Source organism: Drosophila miranda (genome assembly GCF_003369915.1).
Source record: "Drosophila miranda strain MSH22 chromosome Y unlocalized genomic scaffold, D.miranda_PacBio2.1 Contig_Y1_pilon, whole genome shotgun sequence".
Taxonomy (NCBI): domain Eukaryota; kingdom Metazoa; phylum Arthropoda; class Insecta; order Diptera; family Drosophilidae; genus Drosophila; species Drosophila miranda.
This window is the reverse complement of record NW_022881603.1, coordinates 46,184,738-46,192,356: the sequence shown is the minus strand read 5'-3', so window position 1 is coordinate 46,192,356 and position 7,619 is coordinate 46,184,738. Positions and strand designations below refer to the sequence as shown.

The window sequence follows — 7,619 nt, the reverse complement described above, 5'->3', positions numbered from 1 at the left end:
ACCAATCTTGTATGGCGGCAAGAAGCAGAATCGTCCTAGTCGATGATGGCGTCAGCAAGCGGAAAGTGGTCCTCATTAGGCGGAATGGGGTTTTCCTCTGAAATTTTTTTGCGCGTGACCGCCTTTACATATCTGTTAGTCAGTGCCAGATACCCAATTATCCGACTTTGCAACGATCATTTGTCCTACTTTATTATTTTATTTTAAATCAATTATAAACATAACGTTTCTCCAATAATTTAAAGTCAAAGTTTCGTTGAGTTTGGACCATTGGCGCCTTTTCTGGAGCATTTTTGGTGTGGAAAGTGGTATTTTTGGTATTTAATGTTTTGGGCTAATATCGGTATCTACTGACTGAATAAACTGCCTTCTAATATCTTATGCCGTTTTTATCCGATTTTGGATGCTGCAATGTTTAGGATACGTATACCCCATAGGATTGATAGTCCTATGGGGTCGTCCTCCTCCTACTTCCTGAGAGTGGTGGTCGCTTTACCGAACCGCGTTTGTTTTGTATTGTGTATAAAATTGTTTAAAGAAGACTTGCTCATCCCATGTTTGGGGATAATAGGGCCAAACCTAATTTTTATGCCCCCAATTCCAATATAGCTGCCCTATCGACTTCAGTAATTTTTGGCATTTTTTTACATATATATATTTTTTGTTTTAACCTTAGGTTAGGTTAGGTTGAGGCGGCTGCCGGGCTCGCTCGGAACCCGTCACACTTAGGCCGGTTTCGGCCCGTTGTGATACCGCATAGGATCATTTCCTTCCTGCGTTGTGAGACTTCCTGTCAGCAATTATCCCAGCCAGATGCTCTCACAAAGTTCGCTATCCACCTGGGACATAGTTTGGACATCTCTGAGATGTCGTGTAGAAAGGCTGAGCCCAGGTGCTGTAGCCTTCTTCTGCTGAGAGCTGGGCAGGAGCAGAACAGATGTTCCACTGTCTCCTCCTCTTCCTCGTCTCTACAGCTGCGACAAAAATCGTTATGTGGGGCCCCCATCCTGTTAGCGTGGGTGCCTATTAGCCAGTGTCCCGTGAGGGAACGTGTGACCACGCTGCACCTTTTCCTGCTTAACTTGAGGAGCTCGGAGGTGCGCTTCATGTCCATGGTCGGCCATGTTTGCCGAGTTGTGCGACATCGTTGCACTGTTTGCCACATATCGTTGTTTAGTCGCATGTATTGCTCCCTTATAATGAGCTTACAGGTGGCCATTGGCATACAGATATCCTCCTTGTCTTGGAGAAGGGGGATTGTAGTGCCAGATCTGGCCAGCTCGTCCGCTATACAGTTGCCCTCGATGTCCCGGTGGCCCGGGACCCAAATCAGGCTAATAGCAAATTGCTGAGCCATCTCGTGCAGAGATTTGCGGCAGTCTGCCACGGTGGCCGAGTTCGAGAAAATCGCGCTCAGCGATTTGATCGCAGCCTGGCTGTCGCTATAAATGTTTAGCTTGGTTGCCGTGACGGCAGCCGCTTGTAGGCAGTCTAGAGCCTCCCTGATTGCTATGACTTCCGCTTGAAAGACACTGCAATGATCTGGGAGTCTGAAGGAATGCCTTATGCTTAGCTGTTCAGAGTAGATTCCCCCTCCGACTCTGTCGTCCAGCTTTGATCCATCTGTGAAGATGTTTATGGCCCCATCTGGGCCTGGGAGTCCCTCGAGCCATTCGTCTCTGTGAGGGATGATTGTGTCGAAGGGAGTGTCTGTGTACTCTCTTGGAACTTGGTAGTCTGTTTTTGAGGGGACGGTACTGCTATTATTTAATATGGCTGAGTGACCTATGCACTGTGTCACCCATTGATCTGAGTCTCTTAGACGTATTGCTGCTGCTTCTGCCCGTTCCTTTCCTGCGAGGTCAAGGCTCTGTAGGCATAGGATGGCATTTAGCGCATCATTTGGGGTGGTGCGAAGAGCTCCGCTGATGCATAGGGCGGCAGTCCGCTGGACTTTGCCCAGTTGCTTGGTGATCGCCCTTTTTGATAGGGCCGGCCACCACACCGTAACTCCGTAGAGTAGTATTGGTCTAACTATAGCTTGATATATCCATTGGACTATGCTTGGGATCATTCCCCATCTTAGCCCAATAGCTTTTTTGCATGTGTAGAGTGCAGTCATTGCCTTCTTCACTCTGTCTTTGACATTCAGGTTCCAGCTAAGCTTCTTGTCAATTACCAACCCTAAGTAACTGGCACTGTCGCTAAAGGAGAGCCTGCATCCTTGTAGTATTGGAGGGTTGAGGGGCGGGACCTTGTATTTATTTGTGAATAGTACGAGTTCCGTTTTTGAGGGATTTACTCCCAGACCGCGCGATTCTGTCCAATCCGACAGTTGCGCTAGCTTTGTGGACATTAAGTCGCACAGTGTTTGGGGGTATTTCCCCGAGAAGATAATCGCAACGTCGTCCGCATAGGCCACGACATTGCAGCCCCCCCCTTCCAGGTCACATAGAATCTTGTTGACTGCTATGTTCCACAGAAGAGGAGACAGGACCCCACCTTGCGGGGTGCCTCTGTTGACTTACCTTGACTGGGCGGACGATCCCATCGATGATGTCACCGTCCTGCATGTGAGCAATTGATCAATGAGCATCACCAAGTGACGGTCCACCCCCAGGTCAGTCAGGGCTTCTGTAATGGCGCCCGGTACAACGTTGTTGAAAGCTCCCTCAATATCGAGAAAGGCTATGAGTGAGTACTCTTTGTGATGCAGAGATTTCTCTACCGCTGAGATCACTTCATGAAGAGCCGTTTCCGTGGATTTTCCTTTCCGGTAGGCATGCTGTGCGCCTGACAGCAACTGAGGGTGTATAGTTGTCCTCAGTTGCAGCCCGACGAGTCTCTCAAAGGTTTTGAGAAGGAAGGACGATAGGCTGATTGGTCTAAAGTCTTTTGCAGCTGAGTGCGAGGCTTTCCCAGCTTTGGGAATGAAGACTATCTTTGCCTTAAGCCATGTTCGCGGGATTGTACCCACAGCCAGTATCTTCCTGAAGATACCTTGTAGCCAGTTGATGGCCGTATCCCCGGCCTTCTGAAGTTGGGCCGGGATTACCTGGTCTGGGCCTGGCGATTTGAACGGGTTGAAGCTGTTTATTGCCCAGCTTATGTTACCTTTTGTGAGGATGTGATCCATCGAGGTTACCGGTCCCTCTCCTGGAAGATGTGCCGTCTCGATGGTTGTGCACCCTGGAAAATGTGAGGCTAGTAGGATCTGCAGGGACTCCTCACTGGAGTTAGTCCACGTGCCGTCATTCCTTTTAAGATACCCTACCGAGGGGTTAGTTTTTGAGAGAATCTTGCGAAGCCTTGCGGCCTCTGACGTTTCCTCAATTTCCGAGCAAAATTTTTGCCAAGAGGCCCTTTTTGCTTTCCTTGTTTCCTTTTTATATAGTGACAGACTGATTTTGTAGTCTGCCCAGTGGCTCTCCTCGTTCGCGCTTTTGGCCCTGTTGAAGAGGGTCCTGCAGCTTTTACGTAGGATGTCTATTTGTTTTGACCACCAGGGGGGTTTCTTTTTCCCCCTAGGTTTGCTAGAGGGGCACGCTGCCGCGAAGGCTTTGTTGCATGCCTCTGTGAACCTGTTCACTAGGCGATCTAGGTCGTCTTTTGTGTCAGGGCATGATGGTGCTTTGGAGGGGAGTAAGTCCTCCAGGGCTGAGCTATATTTTTCCCAGTTGGCTTTCCTGGGATTAATATAGTCCTTAGGTTTCGGACACTCGAGGGATAGTGTGGTCTCGATGTATCTGTGGTCAGAGAAAGAGTGGTCATCAAGGACTTGCCAACTCTTGACTATGTCTAACAGGTTGGAAGACACTAGGGTGATGTCAATAACCTCCTGTCGATTTTTAATTATAAAAAAGGGGTCGTTGCCCCGATTACAAATAAATAGATTTGAGTTGAGGATGAAGCTGAAAAGTGACTCACCCCTTACATTTGTGTTCGAGCTCCCCCATTGAGTGTGGTGAGCGTTGGCATCGCAACCTATTAATAGGTCTATGTCCGACCTCTCGCTGTCGCTGGCTAGTTTGCGAACCAGGTCGTTGGGAGGATTGTTTCCCTCATGGGCCATGTAGGACGACATCAGCCTTAGATGTGTCCCTTTCAGCTCTAGGCTTGCCGCCGTGTTGTCGCTATCGCTATAGTTATGGAGCAGAAAGATATTAAGGTGCTTTCTGGCGAGAATGCAGGTGCGGGTTTTACCTTCATGTTGAGCTACAATTATCTTGTACTCCTTCGACCCTAGTCCACAAACCTTGTCTCCCACTATCCAAGGTTCCTGGATCAGGGCTACGTCTGCTACGCTCTCTTCGAGGCGGAGTATAAGAGCAGCGGATGCTGCCTTACAGTGGTGGAGATTGATCTGAAGGAGCCTCAAGGACATCCTTAGTGTTCTCCACCACTGTAATGTCGGCATCCGGATCATCCTCGACTTCCTCGTGGCAACACATCGCCTCGAAGTCGCATCTCAGCGTGCCTTCGGTGGAGTAGCCCTCTGGGTCTATCTCTGTGTGATCGTCGGGTGCTTCGATCTCCGAGGCAGCGTCCTGCTCAACTGGCTTGTCGACAGGACGTGCCTCGGCCGCCGCATCCGACTTGTAGACCTTTACGGTCACAGAGCTGAACCCAAAATTGAGCTCGCCTTTGGCAGCCTCAATCGGGGCCAGCGACTCTTTGTTGAGGACGACCACCGCCTGGTTTGTGGGGCCCTGTGTCGTCTCAACTTTGACCACCTTCCAATCTGCTGTTGGGAGGTGGGGGTTGCATCTTTGCAACATTTTTAGGATGCGCTCCGGCTCCTTCATGGAGGCGGGCACCCAGACTCTTGCCCTTGGTCTACTGGGCACTTCGCTCCAGTCTACAGCGACGAGCTTCGCCCCTGGGTAGACTTCCCCGACTTGCGCTACCGCTGCTTTGTACAGCTGTACGGAGCGATCGTCTTCACTGGCTACGATTTTTATGCAGCCCTGGTACCAGCCCATGTCTTTGCAGACGGGGGGGGTCCAGGCTGCTTTTCCAGCAGCTCGAAGCAGCGGTCGGCCAGTGCCGCTTCCACCCACTTCCACTGGTTTCTAGGTATCCGGGAGTCCGCGCTGCCTTTGTCCAGGACGCCAATCAGCGTCCTTTCTCTGGCAATCTGCGCGAATGATGTGTTAGGCAGCACTCTGGAGCGCTTCGGTGTCGGCCCCGGAGTCTCTTGTGAGCGCTGCCTTTTTGGCTGAGGGGCTTCCTTCTTCGGTGCTTCCTTGCCAAAGTTCGGCAGCACCTTCGAGGCCCACTCAACCTTCTTTATCCATTTGTCCGTCGGGCTGGACATCTGGCTTGCGTTCTGCCGACGGAGTATATTGCCAGCACTCCTTCTATCGGCATATGTAAAAGATTTGGCTTGGACACTAGTAGATGGTGACTCATCACCCGCCACTTTACCAGCAGGCAGAGCAGCCGCAGGATTGCATAGCCACTCTGCCAAGGGATCGATTTTGGGAGCCAATTCACCACCCACCCCGACACCGGGATGGGACCCCTTTGGGCTCTCCCTAGCATCTTCCGCCGCGCAGGTTTTCCCTGCTGATTTGCGGGTCGGGCCAGGCCTTTGGGCCGCTGCCTTCCCCTGTTTGGGATTGCTCCCTGTTGGCATTTGGGGAGTGCCAGACTCATTTTTTTTGTTTTTAAATTCTTCCATTCTTTTTCCCACGAGCTGCAGAGAAGGGGTACGGTCCGTCCGGGCAGAGATCCACGTTGCCCGGATAAGGCATACTTAGAACAGGGGGCTGCCGAGTCCCTGAGCTCTCCGTTAACGACTGGGCTAGTTTTATATACCGGGCCCCCAGCCAGGCTGACTCTCGGCACGGGTCGAATAACACTCTTAGTCCGGCCCGGTGTGAGCTGAATGTGGGGGGTTGGGATGTGGGTAGGTAGTGTGTAGGGATAGGGGAGTGTGTGAGCTACTTATACGAGGCGGCACCACAAGCGCATCGTCAGTGTTGCTACTTCGCGAACACCCGCTGGCTGTCCGGGGCTGCTTATTTTCGGTAATCTCCCTAGGGATGTCCGATTATTCGCAGCTGACCTACCTATATGACCTGTATATAGGTAGGTCGTTCGCTATCCGCAACCTGCGACCCGTCCGGTGGCCTCAGCTAGGCCCCCTTTGAGCCACCTCACGAGCTCATCAGACCAGATTGTTTTAACCTTAATAAGACAGCTAATAAATGTATCTACATAATAAAAATGTTTCCCGACTGGGATTCGAGTTTTTGAATACGCGCCATCGGTTTAAAGTTAGATAACATGAGTGTCCATATTTCACTGTCCGCTACTGTATGTACATTTGATCATTAAATTTGTTTATTATGTCTTCAAAAAAATTAGCATATAAAGGATATACAAAATATGAAATTTTTGTATTCTGGGCAATCGTCGTCAAAAGTGTCATAGTCTCTAATTAATTCTAAAGTAAGCGGTGTATGCTTCGACAGCCGTAAAAAAACTAATAAACTAATAAAATTTTTTGGCATTGCGAGCATCTCAGCCTCATGTATAGACGCTCTGGCTGGCTCTTGAACAATTTCAACAATTTCAAGAGAGCCTGGAGTCAGCTCTTGAGCCGGTCAGAAAATTCGAGTACAACAAATTTGTATGGCGTTACTCATCTTACTTACTCATATTGTCTTATGTTGTGAAATGTTGATCTTCGCTTATTTCATTATTTTTCATTGGGGATCAATGAAAAATACCTTTTTATAAAGTTAGTGTCGGTGGTTCCGCGGAGTTGCCTTTAACAGCACCAAATGAATCCGTAAGAGCAGTTATTGTCGTAAGTTGCCGCTGCTGCTGACCTCTACAGGTACTGGCAATGTTTTATCCTATAAAGTACATCGATCATAACCTAGCCTCCTGCTTTAACCACGCGACAGCAAAAACGGTAAGCTTAAAATTGTGACGGCACCTCATGGTAGCCGAAAGTATGCCCGTTCATTTATGGCTAGAAATTCACCTTTTATCGATATACATTAAACACTAGATCTAATACTATCTCGCCTATCGCGGACAACTATCGGCCATCGACATCCCCGACCCCTGAAGAACCGCTTCACTCAAATCCAAAACCGCAACCGAGAGAGGCCACAGAAATTCACTCGCACACTTGCGCGTCTGATGACTCCATCGACTCCTTGGTAAACGCCCTCCACGATGTCCAATCTCTACGGAGCAAGGCTAGATCGCAGATGAAGACCATGTCACCCTGGCGAATCGGCTCCGTCCTCTGGCACCATTTTTCTCGGCTCGCAAATGTAGGAATTTCCGCTATCTTCAGTACTTTTCTCAACTTTAACAAACCCTCTTCTATATCTTGACTACAGATAATAACGTCATCCATATAGACTGCTGCTTCATTATTCTTTACCAAATCTCTCAACACAGCCATTATAAATCTAGTAAACACCGCTGGAGAATTTGAAATTCCAAATGGTACATATAAAAATTCGTATATTTTTGAGACTCGACTTCTACAGGCACATGGAAAAAACCATTTGTTAAATCCAACGTGGTGAAATACTTTGCACCCTGCAGTTTCTCCAACACTGTATCCATATGTGACATTGGAAAGTTATCGC

General features: G+C 49.1%; 1 long non-coding RNA gene across 1 annotated transcript; it reads left to right on the top strand.

Annotated features, from left to right (window-relative positions):
• Nucleotides 1-6,843: 6,843 nt before the first annotated feature.
• On the top strand, nucleotides 6,844-7,406 carry LOC117191349. The gene is made up of 3 exons (XR_004474017.1): nucleotides 6,844-6,925; nucleotides 7,025-7,295; nucleotides 7,365-7,406. It is a non-coding gene; the product is annotated as an uncharacterized LOC117191349 (long non-coding RNA).
• Nucleotides 7,407-7,619: the final 213 nt, after the last annotated feature.